The following is an 18732-nucleotide window of genomic DNA, read 5'->3' as shown; positions in this document are numbered from 1 at the left end:
TTCTAGTTTTCTGAGAGTTTTGAATCATGAATGGCTGTGGGTTTTTTCTAATCTTTTTTTTGCATCTATTAAGATGATCATTTTTGTTTCAGTCTATTAATATGAGCCAGCCTCGATGGTCTAGTGGTTAAGATTTGGTGCTCTTACTGCCGTGGCCTAGGTTTGTTTCCCAGTCAGGAAACCACACCACTTATCTGTCAATTGTCATACTGTGGTGGCTGCTTGTTGCTGTGATGCTGAAAGCTATGCCACCGATATTTCAAATACCAGCAGGATCACCCACGGTGGACAGGTTTCAGTGGAGTTTACAGACTAAGACAGATGAGGAAGAAGGACCTGGCTACCGACTTCTGAAAAATTGGCCATGAAAACCCTATGATAGCAGCAGGAGCATTGTCTGATTATAGCACTGGAAGGTGAGAGGATGGCATATATTCCTTATTATATATTCCTGGATTCATTCTTCTAATGTTTGGTTAAGATATTTTGTGTCTATGTTGATGAAAGGATATTGGTCTGTAGTTTATTTTTATTAAAGTTTTTTTTTTTTTTTTTGGTTTGATTTTTGTATCAGAGTAATGCTGTCCTCATAAAATGAATTGGGAAATGTTTTCTCTTCATTTATTTCTGAAAGAGTATATGTAATATGGTATTGGTATGATTTCTTCCTTAGATGTTCGGTAGAATTTACCAAGGAAGCCATTTGTCATGGAACTTTCTTCATGGGAAGATTTAAAATTATGAATTAAATTTTTTTAATATACCCAGAGCTATTCTTGTTATCTGATTTCTTGAGTGAACTTGGTAGTTTGTCTTCAAACTTTTAAGGAATTGGTACCTTTTATCCAAGTTGTAGAATTTATTGCCATAAAGTTCATAATATTCTCTTATTATCCTTTTAATATCTGTGAGATTTCTAGTGATGTCCCCTTTTCATTCCTGATATAGGTAATTCGTGGCTTCTCTCTCTTTTTCTTGATCACTTTGTCCAGAAGTTTATTCAATTTTATTGAACTTTCCGAAGAGCTAGATTTCGGTTCCATGGATTTTTTTCTGTTGTTTTTTGTTTTCAATTTCATTCCTTCCTTCTAATTGCTTTGTGTTTAATTTGCTCTTCTTTTTCTACTTCCTTCAGATGGAGGCTTAGATTATTGATTCAAGACTTTTCTTTTTTTCTAGTATAAGCATTTAATGCTATAAGTTTCTCTCTAGAAACTACTTAGTGGTATCCCACAAATTTTGATATGTTCTGTTTTACTTTTCATTTAACTAAAAATATTTTCTAATATCTCTTACTTTTTGACTCTTGGGGTACTTAGAAGTGTGTTGTTTAATTTCAGACCTTTGGTAATTCTTAATCTATCTTTCAGTTACCGATTCTAGTTTAATTTCTGTTTTGGTCAGAGAAAATACATTATTTGATTTTAGTTCTTTTAACTATCTTGAGGTTTCTTTTGTGGCCCACAATATGGTCTTTCTTGGTGAATGTTCTGTGTTCCCTTCAAATGAAAGTATATTCTGCTCTCGTTATGTAGAATGTTCTATAAATGTCCAATTAGGTCAATTTCAAGTCTTCTTTTTCTGTCATCTTGTTCTTTTGATTAATAACAAAGGAGTATTAATGTCTACAACTGTAATTGTGGATTTGTCTAATCTCCTTACAGTTTTATCAGTTTTTATTTTATTTATTTTGAAGCTGTGTTGTTAGGTAAAAACACATATAGGATTGCTGTGCCTTGTTGATGAATTGATCCTTTATCATTATTCAGTGTCCCTGTTTATCACTGATAATATTCTTTGTTCTGAGGTCTGCTTTGTCAGTTATTAATATAGCCATGCTAAGTTTTCTTTCCTTTCTGTCCTTTTACTTTTAATCTTTCTCTGTCTTTGTATTTAAAGTAAGTGTCTTGTGGATAGCACATAGTTGCATCTTATTTGTTTAATTTGATCTGATAATCTCTACCTTTTAATTGGGTGTTTGGATAATTTCTGTTTAATATAATCATTGATAAATTTGGATTTAAGTCTACTGCCTTGCTAGTTGTTTACTATTTTTTAATCTTTTTTTGTTTATTTTTTCCCATTTTTCTGCCTTGTATTGAATTAATCATTTTTCATAATTCCATTTTATCTAACACTTGGCTTATTCTATATATGTACACACATATATTTATACACACACATATATACATATATATATACATACACACACACACATATTAGTGGTTGCTCTAGGTTATGGTTTCTCAACCTTGGCATTATCAGTAATTTTGGTTGGATAATTCTTTGTTGTTGGGGATGGTGGAGATATCCTGTGTGCATTGTAGGATTTTTAGCAGCATCCCTGGCCTCTGTCTACTAGATGACAGTAGCAACCACTCCCCACACCCAGTTGTGACAACTCCCCACACCCAGTTGTGACAATCAAAAATGTTTGCAGACTTCGTTTCATGTATCATGTAATGACCTGCAACAGTATACTTCAGTTTTCTACCTTCCATTTTTGCACTATGTTGTCATAAATTTTACTTCTATATATGTTATTAACCCCACAATACGTTATTTTTTGCTTTAGTTGGTGTATAGCCTTCTAAAATGAATAAAAATAAGAAAAGAAATAGTCTTTTATATTTACCTTCTCTTTCTAATGCTCTTCATTTCTTTTTTGTGGATCCAGATTTTCACCTGGTAATTTTCACTCCTGCCTAAAGAACTTCCTTTAACATTTCTGGTGTCTGCAGGCAGTGAATTCTCTCAGGTTTTATTTGTCAAACATCTTTCTTTCTTCCTTCATTTGTGAAAAATATTTTTTGTTGGTTATAGAATTCTGTGTTCAGCTTTTTTTCCTTTCAGTGCCTGAAAGATGTGAACTCAGTATTGTCTTTTGGCTTGTGTAATTTCCTGAAGAGTAGGAAATTTTAATCTTTGTTGTTTGTATGTAATCTTTCTTTTTTCTGTGTCTGCCTTTGAGAGTTTTATCTTTCTTTTTCTGCAGTTTGACTATGATATATCCATGTATGTTTGTTTGTTTGTGTGCATTTTGGTATTTATCAGGATTGGGGTTCCCTGGGATTTTTTGATCTTTGGTCTGTTGTCTTGGATTCATTTGGGAAAATTCTTGGCCATTTTCTCTTCATATAGTTCTTGTATCTCATTGTTTTTGTTTTATTCTCCTGGGGCTCCAGTTAAATGGATGCTAGACATTTTGATATAATTCCATATCTCTTGGATGCCCTGAACTGTTTTTTCCCCCACTCTTTCTAACTATGGTTTTGTTTTGTATTATTTCTATTGACTTGTCATCAGGTTCACTAGTTCTTTCCTCAGCTGTATCCAGACTGTTGTTGAACCTGTCAAAGGAATTTTTCTTCTCTAATATCATTTTTTTTTGCTTCTAGCCTTTCTGTCCCACCCCCCCCCAAAGCCCCAGTAGATAGTTGTATGTCATAGCTGCACATCCTTCTAGTTGCTGTATGTGGGACGCAGCCTCAGCATGGTGGGAGAAGCGGTGCATCTGTGCGCGCCTGGGATCCGAACCCGGGCCGCCAGCAGCGGAGCGCGCGCACTTAATGGCTAAGCCAGAGGGCTGGCCTAGCCTTTCTGTTTTAAGTTTCCACTTCACTGCTGAAATTTTCCATCTCTTTATGAATGTTGTCCACCTCTTCTATTAGATCATTTAATGTATTTACAGTTATTTTAAAATGTCTGATAATTTCAGTAACTGAATCATTTCTTACTCTGTTGATTGCACTATATCTTGACAAAGGTTTTTTTTTTCTTGCCTTTGTGCATGCCTCATAATTTTTGATTTAATGTTCACCATTGTGTACAGAAGAATAGATGTACACATCTATTGTGAGATTGCAGTGATTTTCTTCTTCTGTCAGGCTGTTTGTGTTGGAGGTTGAGTCAATCTAATCATGAATTGAGCTGGGTTTGGATTTTGTTGCCATTGTTACCTTCAGTGCACCACAGGCTTCAGATTTCTCCAGCAGTTGGCTGCTGTTCCATTGTGTTTAGAGTGTGGCATGTGGTACTACAGGATTTTCTCTGTGTTCCTATAACACCCTCATCTTTCAACGGTCTTTGCACATTTGTGCAACAGAGAGATTTCTCTTCATGTTATTGTCCCTTTCCCAGTGATAGACTATTGTTGCTTGTTACCCAGTGCTATGCTTGTGGGACAGGGTGGGGTTCTCTTTTGTTCTGGTCCAGACTCAATCCTGGTCAGGCCCTATGTTTCTGGGCACTGGTGATAGGGCTTTCTCACTTTTTCTGCTCTCTTCCTTGTGGCAGTCAAACTCTGTTGTATATTTGTGTTTGGTCTTTAGGAATATCCTCTCCCTCCCGTAGTGGTAGTCGGTTTCTCCCTGATGTTAGTGCAGGATCCTTTGCTCAAGACTTTTTCCTGCTTCCCCTCCCCCACAGTGGCAGAGGGATTTTTTTGCATCTACCCTCTCCTAGCATAAGTAGATATACCTGTGTCTGGGGGCTTGAGAGTGTTTTCTCCCCCACCCCCAGAGGCAGAGGCATTTTACTTCTGTTCTCCTCTGAAGCACTGGGTTTTTGCCTGGACCCGGGGGTAAGAAGATTTTCTGTCCTTCCCCTAGTGGCTTGTGGCTTTTGCTCTGTGTGGGAGAAAGGTTGGGGAATTAGGCAGGGCTTCAGGCCTATGCTTGTCACTTCCTGCACTCTTGCCCCAATGATGCAGGGCTCTTTCTTGTTTCCTGTCCTACCTCTAAGGTTTCTTGTGATCATCTGGTTGAGGCATGTAGAAGAACTTGCAGTTGAGGGTAAACTCTTCTTGTGTCTGGGGTCCCCAGCCATTCCTAACTGACACACTAGTCTGCACTTGATCTTTAAGAATTTGTTAAAATTTTAGCAGAGTTTTTCTTACACACTTGTATGGTGGCCACTTCTTTTTCTGTGACCTGCCAAGGGTAAAACAGTTTGTGTGTGCAGTCTCTCCTTGAAGGAACTTGTCCCCCTTGAAGGAACTTGTCCCTCTTTGGAATTAAATTTTCTTGGTTGCCTTGTGACCTCAACTCTTTGTTAGGCTCAAGAGAAGTTTTGATTTTATAGATCCGGCTTTTTTCTCATTAGGGTGGGAATGACATTCTTTTGTGGCTTTCTGCATTCTAAGTGGAAGTGGAACTACTTAAGAGTTCTTGACAAGGTATGCTGATTCAAACTGCTGTTTATTTTGTTCCCTCTTTAAGTTTTCTCTTACCTTCACCTGCCTCTTGAGCACTTCATTTAGGATTGAACACAAACAGCTACTTCCTCTATGAAGCCTTTCCTGATCCCACTAAGTAGAATGGAACATTTATTGACTTGCACAACTGTCTTGACTCTTGTACAACTGTACTTCATTTTTGCAGGCCCATGGAAACCCTCAGTGAGGTTGGGCAGCTTTCAGAATTTGAGGCCTCTTACCCTGAGAACTATTGTTCTGCTTTCAGAGATTATGACTATAATGGTTGATAGACTTTAGATAGGATCATAGAGTAAACTTGAGATAAAAGATAAAGTGATGTACAAGAGAACTTATATTTACTAATAGAATAAAAATTTGTGAAATCACCCCACATAGGTTCATGTACTTTTTGGTTTGTACAGTTATTGCTCTTGAAATAAATTATTTTCAGAAATAAGACTTAAATTTGTAGAATCTAATTTCTTAAAAATAGGGGCTTGCTTACACAAACTATTATGTATTCACACAATGAAATATCGTGAAGCTTTAAAAGACAGTGAAGAAACATATCCTAACATGGAAAATCTGCAGGCTATACCAAATAAAAAAAAAGTAAGCTGGGAAACTGAACATTTTGTGTAAAAAGGCAGGAGGACTAAGACAATATTTGCAGTTAGGCATATTTGCATAAAGAGTCGCTGAAAGGATGTACAAGATAATAAAAGTAATGACCTATATAAGCAAGCGCAACGTGAGCTGCACGTGGATGATATAGGAGTGAAACCTCTCAAACGTATGTTCTTTTTTACATCATTTTGATTTCTTGATTCATGTGAATGTAGTATGTATTCAAAAAAATTAATTAAAAAGTAAATATAACTGTGTGGATCTTAAAAGATAACAGGAAGATCTGAAAAATACTGCAGAGCTGATAAAAAAATGTTGGCGTATGAAATAAAAATTGTGTGTGAGATAACTTTATTTTATGTAAACCAGATTTTTTTTTTCCTTTTAACATCTGTTTTATTATTATATGTATTGCTATTCCGTTATTTGGATGAACTATAATTTTTTCATCAGTTTTACTGATGGACAAACAGGTTGTATTTATTTTATAATTTTTTTTTATTATTTTTTTTTAAATTTTTTGTTTATTGCAGTAACATTGGTTTATAATATTGTAAAAATTTCAGCTGTACATCATTGTACTTCTATTTCTGCATAGATTACATCATGTTCACCACCAAAATACTAATTACAACCCATCACCACACACATGTACCGAATTATCCCTTTCACCCTCCTCCCTCCCCCCTTCTCCACTGGTAACCACCAATCCAATCTAAGTCCCTATGTGTTTGTTTATTGTTGTTATTATCTACTACTTAATGAAGGAAATCATGCGGTATTTGACCTTCTCCCTCTGACTTATTTCACTTTGCATTATACCCTCAATGTCCATCCATGATGTCACAAATGGCTGGATTTCATCGTTTCTTATGGCTGAGTAGTATTCCATTGTGTATATATACCACAGCTTCTTTATCCATTCGTCCCTTGATGGGCACCTAGGTTGCTTCCAAGTCTTGGCTATTGTGAATAACGCTGCAATGAACACATGGGTGCATGTACCTTTACAAATTGGTGTTTTCAAGTTCTTTGGATAAATACCCAGCAGTGGGATGGCTGGATCATATGGTAGTTCTATCCTTGATTTTTTGAGGAATCTCCATACTGTTTTCCATAGTGGCTGCACCAGTTTGCACTCCCACCAGCAGTGTATGCGAGTTCCCTTCTCTCCACATCCTCTCCAACACATGTTGTTTCCTGTCTTGTTAATTATAGCCATTCTGACGGGCGTCAGGTGATACCTCATTGTAGTTTTGATTTGCATTTCCCTGATAGTTAATGATTTTGAACATCTTTTCATGTGTCTGTTGGCCGTCTGTATATCTTCTTTGGAGAAATGTCTGTTCAGGTCCTTTGCCCATTTTTTAATTGGGTTGGTAGTTTTTTTGTTGGTAAGATGCATGAGTTCTTTATATATTTTGGAGATTAAGCCCTTATCAGAAGTATGGTTTGCAAATATCTTCTCCCAATTGTTAGGTTGTCTTTTCGTTTTGTTGATGGTTTCCTTTGCTGTGCAGAAGCTTTTTAGTTTAATGTAGTCCCATTTGTTTATTTTTTCTATTGTTTCTCTTGCCCGGTCAGACGTGGTGTTTGAGAAGACGTTGCTAAGACTGATGTCGAAGAGCGTACTGCCTATGTTTTCTTCTAGAAGTTTCACAGTTTCAGGTCTTACATTCAAGTCTTTAATCCATTTGGAGTTAATTTTTGTGTATGGTGTAAGGTAAGGGTCTACTTTCATTTTTTTGCATATGGCTATCCAGTTTTCCCAACACCATTTGTTGAAGAGACTTTCTTTTCCCCATTGTATGTTCTTGGCTCCTTTGTCAAAGATTAGCTGTCCATAGATGTGTGGGTTGTAAACCAGATTTTACCAATGAAAAAGTAAATACAAAGCATGGAAAGTTGCAAAGAGCAAGGTTTTATGAATCTGGCTCCAGATGAATAAATATGTAAAAAGAGTGGCTTTCTAGCACGATTAGAAAGGTTTTGGTTCTAGATCCAGTAATAGTATGGGTGATCATTCAAAGCAGAAAGTAGCATTGTGTGTGGGCAACAACTATGATAGAAATATGCAGCACTCAAAGAGTGGACTGGGCAACCGTTTCTTAGGAATGAAATCCCGAGGCATATCCTTAGAAACTGATAAAATGTATCTAACTATTGTCAGGAAGAATAAGGAGATGAGAATACCAAAGGATATTTTTATCACAAATTAAAACATATAAAGAAACAATAATTATATTACTTAAAGAGATTATAGCCCAGAAATCAACCTTATTGTAGGCAAACAAGTGAATATATTAAGAAGAAACTTTTTAAACTGAGGAACGATGGAATTAATGTTGCTAGGAAAACTGGCAATTCGGAATACAGTTCAGTTTAGAGTCAAATCTCATTCATATATCATTTGGAATGAAGTACTCAAACAATTTCTCCACAGAAAGGTTAAAATCAGAGTATGTACCTGCTATTACTGAAGGGGGGAGAAATTTCTAAGCAGAGAAATAATAAAAGAAATGAAAAAGGCAATGATGGAAAAATCTGGCCACCTAAAAATAAAAACTTCAGTATTAAAAGCCAGCAATAGACTGAGAAAATGTTAAAAGTAAGTGGAAGAAATAGTATTTTCACAATATAAACAACCTATACAAATGGTTAAGGAAAACATGAAGAAACCCTTCTCCCATCTCATTCCCCATAGGGCTGGAAGAGGGAGAGTGGCAAAAGTTTGGAAACAAAGGCAGTGTGAGTTTTGGGGGAAGGATCTGATTAACAACATGTAAAAGGGTTACTGGATAGCATTCAGTGTCTACCTGAGTTTGAAGACGTTAGTATTATAGCAGAATCAGTGCATATGGTTGTGTGATTTTTCTCTAGCACATGATTGGATTGACCCAGGATTAGGAATTTGAGGGTGGTGAAATGGAAGGAAGAAAGTAACATACTAGGTGGACTGATAGCTTGGGTGACAACCAAGATTTTGAGACTGGTGATAACACAGAAACTAAAGAGATGAAAGGGTAGGTAGAGTGCATCTAAGGGATTGAGTCTGGACCCAAGTTAGAAAAAATAGAGTAGGATATTGAATAAGAAAGAGAAGAGGGTAGTCCACCCATATGGCATGAGCCTGAGGGAAGGAAGGGGATTGCTTGTGAGTTTGGGTCTGGAAATGTCAGTGTGGAGAGGGTTGACTCCTACTGCCTTAGCCTTCACTCTACAGGGTTCTTTTCAAGAGCGAGATTTGGCCCAGTGGTTGAAAGGAATGTTCAGTGATGAGGTTGAGGATGCAGAGGTGATTTGTTTGGCTGTGTAAAAGGGGTTTCCAGAGGCCTCTGTGGAAAAGGTTAGAAGGAAAGGCAGCAGTGGGGGAATGCATAGAGTGGGTGAGAAAGCCTAGAAAACACTGTAGGCATGAATGTAGGAGAGAGGATAGTTGGCCAGAATGGTTGTCTTGGGAATAAAGCCCAAGGGTGACAGGGGTGGGAGCCTCAGGTAGTATTAACTAGCAAGATTCCTGAATTCACCTGTGGTATGCTGATTATCTCTAGAGCCTGATCCACTGTGTGTTTGTGATCTAAAGGGATATTAGTAAAAAGCTTAACCCTGGGTGGTAAAGCCTAAGGCAATTACGCTTTAAATAATGAAAGCCAGTAGGGCTCACATTTCTTAAGAATTCCCTGATGTCTGCCAAGTCCCCACTGTTTGGAGTTAGCTTTGAGGTAGAGTGGGAAGATATAGCACTACTATTAATTTAGTAAAATCCAGCTTGTAATATGCCACTGACAGTGACCCAGGAATGAATGGTAGTCATCATATTGGGCACTTCTTTATCATAGAGATATCTTCTGCTGGGAATCTTGTTTCTTCCTACTGTTCCGTTTTACCTGAAACTGGGTACTGAGGCCACTGCTGCTGGGGTGATTTCAGCAACTCTGATGAGTGAGCTCATGGTTATGTGCTCCTTGCCTTCTTGGAATACCGATGCAAAGCCCAATTTGCTGCGTACCGCCTTTGGGGATCTGAACTTTTTTAAAGCTAATGACTAATTATCTCTTATCAACTTTATTTATTATACTTTTAATCTTTAATTTCAATTTTTTAATTTATTTGTTTTTATTTATTTATTTATTTTTGCTGAGGAAGATTCCCCCTGAGCTAACATCTGTTGCCAATCTTCCTCTTTTTGCTGAGGAAGATTCTCCCTGTGCTAACATCTTGCCAATCTTCCTCTATTTTGTATATGAGCTGCTGCCACAGCATGGCCACTGATAGACGAATGGTGTAGGGTCTGCACCTGGGAACCGAACCCCGGGCCGCCAAAGCGGAGCATGCTGAATTTAACCACTAGGCCACCAGGGCTGGCCCTCAGTTTTTTTAAATCTCAAGTAGGGACACAAATGGGAATTTGCATTTCTTTTTTTTTTTCCTTCTTTTCCTTTGTTTTTTCCCCAAAGCCCCAGTAGATAGTTGTATGTCATAGTTGCACATCCTTCTAGTTGCTGTATGTGGGACGTGGCCTCAGCATGGCCGGAGAAGCGGTGCGTCGGTGCGCGCCCGGGATCCGAACGGGGCCGCCAGTAGCGGAGCGTGCGCACCCAACCGCTAAGCCACGGGGCCGGCCCATGAATTTGCATTTCTTGAACAACCAAAGCATCTGTGTGAGAATCTTTGTATGCTTACAGAAAAACAGTGATGTGTCACAGTATCTAAAATTTGTAGTGTTTTTAGTGGACTAAATATGTCTTCTTTCTCCTACTTTAGATCTATCCATACTAATGGAAATGTAACTGGAACTGACTCTGATGATAAAATCAAGGACCATCAGGCAAGATCATGCAGTAGGAATCTTTGCTTCCAAATGAAGACACCGATATTTAGAATTTCTACTTATTCTAAGGTATTTGAGGCACAATTTTTCTTTAATTTGACTCCTTGGCAGTCATTTTTTAATGTTGGTCTCTATATATAGATTTCATAAGTTTAGAAGTTTTTATGTGAGAATGGTTAGCTTTTAAAGAAGAGTTCACTCCCCTCTTCCACCCATTCCCCACAAAAACTGAAAAAAGATCCAGATTCTAAAAGGAAGTAATCCTAATAATTAGGAAAGCATGTCAATTATAAGAAATATAGTGAGTGAAGATTAAGACTCAGTCAACTATCTGTGATAGAAGAAATGGAATGAATAAATGCCAATTTAATAATTATTTTATTTATGTCATGACCCTCTGAGATGAGCAACTGAATTCAGAACTCTAACAGAGTGCACCCACATAATACAAAAGATCCTGGTGATTGTCTTTTAGATAGAGTTGGAAACCTTTTTCTCCTGTTCTCCTAAACTTAGTGCTAAGGGTTTTCTATTTACCAAGAAGTGTCACTTTTATTCCCCATAGACTGTCCCTGTAGACCTTTGGGATCTGATGGGTTAGTTTCTCTTGGGCCAGAAGAGCAAGATATGTAATTAAAGAATCAAGTGATACTTCCAAATCATGGGGTGGATCCCCACTTTAAAGACTACATAAGACAATTGAAAACAATCAAAGGAAACACAGTATCAACAGAAAACAAGCATAGTGCTCTCTGTTTTTCTAAAATACGTATAAATTCCAAACAGGGTACAGTTAGGTGTTTATTTAAGAACAAAATATTTTTTAATTATATTTTTGCAAATAGGCAGAAAGTGTAGAAAGATAATTATTTTAGGAGATAGGTCAAAGTTGGTTGGTTCTCTGTATACATTATAGAGGTTTGTAAATTAATCTTGCTAGAATACAGAGAACGTGAAAATCTGAGAAAAATGTATCACCTATTACTAAGATTATTAATTTCATTTTGTTCTGTTTTGGAATAAGAATATGTAAAGCAATAAATTCTAAAATAATAAGAATCCATGATATTGGAAAATCCTAAGACTGCCTCAGTTAAGATTACCTCTTAGAAGGGAATGGTGTAATTGAGCAATTTTTGCCAAAGAAAAGTTGCCTCGAATCAAATAGCAGATAAAAAGAATGAGGTTGCTGTGATGAGAAGTTTAAAAACTTATCTGCATTGGGGGCTGGCCCGGTGGCGCAAGCGGTTAAGTGCGTGCACTTCGCTGTGGTGGCCCAGGGTTCGCCGGTTCGGATCCCGAGTGGACACCGACGCAACGCCTGTCAAGCCATGCTGTGGCAGCATCCCCATATAAAGTGGAGGAAGACGGGCGTGGTTGTTAGCCCAGGGCCAGTCTTCCTCAGCAAAAAAAGAGGAGGATTGGCAGACGTTAGCACAGGGCTGATCTCCTCACAAAAAAACACAAAAAACTTGGCCAGTCTTCCTCAGCAAAAAAAGAGGAGGATTGGCAGATGTTAGCACAGGGCTGATCTCCTCACAAAAAAACCACAAAAAACTTATCTGCAACTATCAGATATATTATCCTTTTCAGAAATTTTCTAGTGTCATTTTGAATTAACTGGTAATGATGATTAAATGTATTATTGTCTTATTATCAGAACCTTTTTCTTTCCTTTTTTTTTTTTTAGATATCTCTCCTTCTTACTTTCATTTAACAATATTAATTGAATGTCCAAGCTTTGCGAAGAATGATTTTTGATATGTGGAAGAATATATATTATTCTGTAACTTCATTATGAATGAAGCATAAAACTCAGAATGTTTACTTTGGGGCCAGGGAGGCTAAATACATTTATTTGAAAACCATTTAAAAGCAATCAAAAAATGAGCACAGAAAATCAGAGTTTAGAATCCGTTTCTAGGTAATATAAAAGTTCTATATTCAGATCTCAACTAAAGTTAAGATTAGGGAGTAGGAAGTTCTGATCAATTGAATTTGCCAACTAATTGGTTGTGGTTGTTAACTATATGATTCTTTTTTTTTTTTTTAAAGATTTTATTTATTCAGTTTTTTCCCCCCAAAGCCCCAGTAGATAGTTGTATGTCATAGGTTCACATCCTTCTAGTTGCTGTACGTGGGACCCGGCCTCACGTTGGACGGAGAAGTGGTGCCTCGGGGCGCTCCCGGGATCCGAACCCGGGCCGCCAGCATCAGAGCGCGCGCACTTAACCGCTAAGCCACGGAGCCGGCCCAATATATGATTCTACTTGTAAAGTCCCAAATAGCCAAAATTAGGTTGCTTAAATCTTTAAATTAGGGATTTCTGATTAGTCAATTTCTTTTATCTCCCCATTCTTTTGCAAGTTTTCACAGAGTGATATCCCCTATTAATATGGGTCATTTTCCCTTTTGAAAATGAGGAAAAGTGAAAATTTTACAAACTTACGCTCAGAAGTTTTATATAATACTTTTTGACAATATTTTCTTGTAATTTTTTTTTTTTGGTGAGGAAGATTAGCCCTGAACTAACATCTGTTGCCAATCTTCCTCTTTTTGGTGAGGACAATGGGCCCTGGGCTGACATCCATGCCCATCTTCCTCTACTTTATATGTGGGACGCCTGCCACAGCATGGCTTGATAAGCAGTGCTAGGTCTGTGCCTGGGATCCAAACCTATGAACCCAGGGCTGCCAAAGTGGAGCACATGAACTTAACCACTGCCCCACTGGGCTGGCCTCAATTTTCTTGTAATTTTTTTGAGAAGACTTTAGATTTTGAGATTGTGGGATTTTGCTTTTTTTTGTCGGGGGGGAGGTGGAGAATCGACACAAAACAAAATCAGTACATGAGTTAAGGCCCTAGAACATTTGTAAGGTTGTATCTTCGATTATAGTTTACAGTAAGTTAAAATGGAACCTTTTAAAAATATTTCATTTGGACTCAAAATATTTTAAAACAAATTTCAGTGAGGTATATTAAAGGAATAGGTATCCCCTTGCTATAGTTTTCTCTGTGATATGACGGAAAGAGCACAAGTTTTGGCTCTTCTACTTTCATGCTACCCTAGGGAATTGAATTAATATTTCTGTCTCACTTTCCTTCTCTATAATAATTAATTTTAGACTTGTGATGAAAAATGAAATAAATGTATCAAATTATATAAAATAATGCTTTTCAGTGTGAAATTAATGAATATTGTTGCTAAAGACAAAGACGACCACGCTACTGTAGTTACCACTCACAGTTATCCTTCTCATAGCAAAGAACAGATTAACTCACGCTACTACTGAGAAGCTTGTAAAACCAGTTTCAAAGTTAATGACAAATATTATGCTTGGAGAGAAAGTAAAATGAGCTTTTGGCAAAAATCCCTTATCAAAGGCATACCATCTGGAAAAGCAATTACTGTCATGTGTGCATGCTAGCAGATATTTTGTTTTTCAGTTGGATGAAAGCACTGATGGTGCAGAGGACATACCAGCACTTCATATAAGTGTGTTAGTGTTTATCACTGAAAAATCCACACTACCACGGAAGAGTTGTTTGTTATTTTGTTTTGTTGTTGTTGCTGGTGGTGGTGGTTAGTGGTTTTTTAAGAAGCCATTGTTGCCTGGAAAGGTGGCATAGGTTCCTCTGATCAAAGCCCAACAATGTCAGCTGCAGGAAAGGGTGCACTTGGTTTGTAAGTAAAAGAGATTGCACCGGGATATCAACTCATATCCCCCTTTTTTCAGAGAGAAGAATTGGCATTCAGTAATGTGATTTCTGATCATGATTTTGTGTTGAAGGAAGCAGTAAAAATTGTGGAGATAAGCATTTTGGCCACTAAAGCCATGTCTTTTTAGAGTTTTGTGAAGAAATGGTCAGCAAATATGGGGTTCTGCTTTTCCACAGTGATGTATGCTAGTAGGGTGACAGGGCTTTATATGTTTAGTTTTTTAGTGAAATGAGATAAACATTTCTTTACTGCTGATATTGCCATTTCTGTTATTTCAAGGGGGCATAACTTATCAAATATATTTAGTATTTCAAGTAGAATTTATAGCTTCGTATTCACTATATCACGAGTTTTAAATATATGAGGATTTTATGTCTGAATTATGGTACAAAGTAATTCAGTCTCTTAACAGTTTGACTGTTTCCCCACACTTGATGATTTTATTCATTTATGAAAGAAAAAAAGTGAATTTTTATTGTGCATATTTAAAAACTACATCCAAATTTTGAAATAGAACATGAAGAAATACTTTCTAGAGCCAAAAAGTAAGTAGAGAATAGATTAGGAATCTTTTTGCTCTAATCGCTCAAATTGAAGCATTTAACTTCCAGTTTTGAGTGGGGTATGCCTTTTTTCAGCATTCAATGGAATGCTGAAAGTAGACTTCAGTGAGAAATCTTGCTATAATTTTCTGGGTCCGTGTTCAATCTTAATATCCAGAATGTATAACACAGCTGATTTATAATTAAGAATTAGGAATTTTTAATTTAGTAGAAATGAAGAATAAGAAAGAAACTAGCTGAATATGGAAAGTGGCTGCAGGCTAACGCTGATTCCACACTGGGGACTTGAACATCTTGCAAGGAAGTTATCAAATACTGATAGGATTGTGGCAAAACAACTGAGGTCCTTAATTGAATGGGTTCTGCCTGGAGATGCAGATAAGACAATTTGAGCGTCAGTAAGCACAGCTGCATTATAATCATTCATATCAAATATGTTTAAATCCATGAGTTCATACTGATACTTACAAAAACCTCATTTGTTTTCTTTGGAGTATGCTAAGGAACCAGCTGTACTTGAAGGTAGCTAAATAGTTGAGGAGGGCAAGTTTATTTTCTCAGGAGTATTTTAGTTAATAAATGAAGAAGGAGTGATAAATAGAACATCACCATTTTGTAACGAGTTCCTGGACCTAAGCAAAGATCATCTGTGGCTGCTAACATCACAGAGAGACAAGCAGACATTAGGTTTCTCTTAATGATTAAGTTCACAACACTGTCTATGAAGTGTCTTTGCCAAAAAAGTGAACTTGAATCTGAATCTGATCAAGCCTAGCTCTAAGTACCATTTTATAGAAAACACAGAAGACAGGGAAACGTATGAAATGATACCATGGGGATGCAGTCAGCAAAATCTAGGTTATGGAGAAGTCCTTGGGACACACCTTGGTTTTTTTAACAAATAAGTTGTAAGGAGAAAAAAAAGAGAAATGGAGGAAACTTTAGATTAATGGCAATGTTTGGACATTATTTGGGTCCAGATTTTAATAAATATTTATGAAATAATCCGGGAAAACTGAACACTGGGTATCTGATATTGAGAAATTATTGTTGGGCTGGCTCCGTGGCCTAGTGGTTAAGTTTGGCATGCTCTGCTTCGGTGGCCTGGGTTCGGTTCCTAGGCGAGGACCTGCACCACTCGTTGGCAACCATGCTGTGGCAGCGACCCACATACAAAATAGAAGAATATTGGCACAGATGTTAGCTCAGGGCCAATCTTCCTTAGCAAAAAAAACAAAAAGTGCAAGGAAAGCCCTTAAAAAAAAAAAAGAAATTATTGTTAATTTTTAGGTATGATAACATTATGTAGTTATGTTAAAAAAGAGTCATTATCTTTTAAAGATAACGTATTGAAATGTTGATGGATGCAAGGATATATCTTAGATTTGCTTCATTGTTATCCGGAGTTAGAGGGGAGGCTATAGGTGGGGATGAAACAAGATTGGCTATGAGTTGATCGTTGTTTAAGCAAGGTAATTGTGGTGGTGGTGGTGTTGGTGGTATAGTTCTTGACATTATTTTCTGAGCTTTTTTTGAAAATTTCCATAAGAAAATGTCCAGAAATTTACATTTTCGCTTTGTTGGCTTATGAGAATACAAGTGAATTATGTGTATTTAGCAACCTGCTGAATTCTTATTTCTATAATTTCTTGAGTCTATTGGGTTTTCTATATGGAAAATCACGTTATCTACAAAGGACAGTTGTACTATATAGTGCTTACTATTTACCAGGCTCTATTTTAAGCACTTATACATATTAGCCCATTATATCCTTACAAGAGCTCCAGTGAAGTAGACTTCAACTTGCCTGAGGTTACGTCACTGGTATGTGGTAGAGCTAGGATTTGAATCGAGGTGTTCTAGCCCTCGAGTCTGTGCTTCTCTGGTTTTTGTATCTCCCCTTGTAAATCCCTCTGCTCTGATCTTTACACTTTTTATTTCTTTTGTTTGTTTTAGTGTGCTGGCTAACAAGTTAAACTTTTAAAGACCGGTTTTCATTTGTAATTTTGATTTTGGAAGTTGTCTTAATACTTAGGGAATCTGGAGTCCAACTGAGTTTATTCCTTTACAAATAAAGGTACTCACTAAGAGACTTAAGGATTAATTTAGTTAGTGGGTAGTCAGAAATCAAAGAATAAAGTGTATTGTTAACAGCTTCTAGTGTTTTTTTTTTTAAATTATATTTACCTCCTGATCTGTAAGCAGCCTATTCATGGCTCATTTTACTTTCAATTACTAGCTAATTTTATTGGTCCCACTTGCTGAATTTCTTTGTGACTCTTAGGTAAAATTACTCCTTACTTCCCCCAACCCCTACACATATTATATAATTACTTCCCACCTGACTTTACATAGGTTACATGAGATAAAATTAGGCAAAGCACTTAGTACACTGTTTAGCTCATAATATGTATCTAGTAAATATGCCTGGTTTGGTTTAAGAGACAACTACTTCATAATTTTGTTTAAGAATTGTTCTTTTTTCTTTAACTTTTAAAATGGGGAGGAGAGAACATGGCTTAGTTAACTTGAAGAAGTCCTAGACCTGAGACAGGTGGAAAAAATTGTTGATGATGTGCTATGGTGGTTTAATGAGTAATCTCTGTGTTCTCTGTAAGGAACTTTTTTATAATAATCTCTGAGTTTGAGAAAGATGACTGAGAGAGTTTGTTGCGAAAAGAATGCTTGCCTATTAGGAGGTGGGGTGGGAACAATTGAGGGGAAAATATGACTTGTCCCTACCCCATAGGTTTTTTGATTTCTCTTTGGCCAGCTACAGAGTACATTATGATGTAGTAAGGTAGCTAAGCTTCATGAAAGGAGCTATATAGGTTCTAGAAAGAAGGAAAATTTTTGGTTTTACCCTCAAGAGAAAGAGAGAAGTCACCATTCCAGACCGACTTTTCCTGAAGGTTATGGGAGGTGGCCATCTGAAGACCTGGTATAGCTAGTTAATAGTTGTGCTATTTTTCTGTGCTTCACCATCTCCTCCCTCCAACCCAGGTGCACCTGTTATTTTGTATAGCAATAAACTGAAGCAACCTTTTACCGTATCTTTAATGGTATTTTTGAAAATGATATTAAAGTATTTGGAAACTGAAGATGGTAGAGGCACAAGAGTTTCTTCCATTTTCCAAATGACAATTATAATTATTGAGTGGCATAGCTATTGAAATTGAACAACCAGTTACTTGGCTATGTTAAAGAAGAGGGTTTGCTTTTATAAGCTATAGTTTATTGGTAAGAGATAAAAGATATTTTTTGAAGAATTGTATATGACAGAAACTCTTCTATTTGATCATAAAAGCTTTGAATGGAGAGATGAAATACCTTCCAAACTATACCTGGATGCTATGGAAACCAAAAAGTGATATGCAAGATTAAGCATAATTGAGAGGTGCTCAGTTTAACATCTCTTATCAATTAGTTGTTAAAGGCATTGAGACATTTATTGTTCTGAAAATGATCTTAAATGAGGAGGCATAGCTAATGTGGTTAATTACAGAGTATGGGATCAGTGAATTGCAGCGAAAAGGAAGCTAATATGAGGAAAACAAAAATATAATAATGATAATAGCTAATATTTAATGCTTACTATGTGTCAGGAACTGTGATAGACACTTTATACATATTTTCAGATAACTATCCCAATAACCCTGTGAGGTGTAAACTATTATTACATCTATTTTATGTATAAGGAAACTGAGTCTTAGTAAGGCTTACTTTGAAATTAACTCACAGTAGAGCCAAGATTCATCCATCCCTTTCTCTTGGAGTGAAACTGAAAGTTTGT

General features: G+C 36.8%; 1 protein-coding gene across 11 annotated transcripts in view; it reads left to right on the top strand.

Moving 5' to 3' along the window:
- Positions 1-18732, top strand: part of NCOA1 (nuclear receptor coactivator 1) — a 232043-nt gene that overhangs the window by 46025 nt on the left and 167286 nt on the right. For 8 of the 11 annotated variants that reach the window (XM_087437070.1, XM_087437071.1, XM_087437063.1 and 5 more), the window contains exon 2: positions 10589-10724. The exons of 1 other annotated variant lie outside the window; for it this stretch is intronic. The gene's annotated coding sequence lies outside the window, so the exon portion shown is untranslated. Of the gene's footprint in view, positions 1-216; positions 417-10460; positions 10486-10588; positions 10725-18732 lie in introns of those variants that run through there. 2 more of the 11 variants (XM_087437064.1, XM_087437065.1) reach the window with 2 other exon arrangements.

The sequence above is a fragment of the Ceratotherium simum genome, chromosome 11 (assembly GCF_057802395.1).
Source record: "Ceratotherium simum simum isolate JZ-2026a chromosome 11, ASM5780239v1, whole genome shotgun sequence".
Classification (NCBI taxonomy): Eukaryota; Metazoa; Chordata; class Mammalia; order Perissodactyla; family Rhinocerotidae; genus Ceratotherium; species Ceratotherium simum.
Note: the sequence above shows the minus strand (reverse complement) of the source record. Positions and strands in the feature narration are given on the sequence as shown.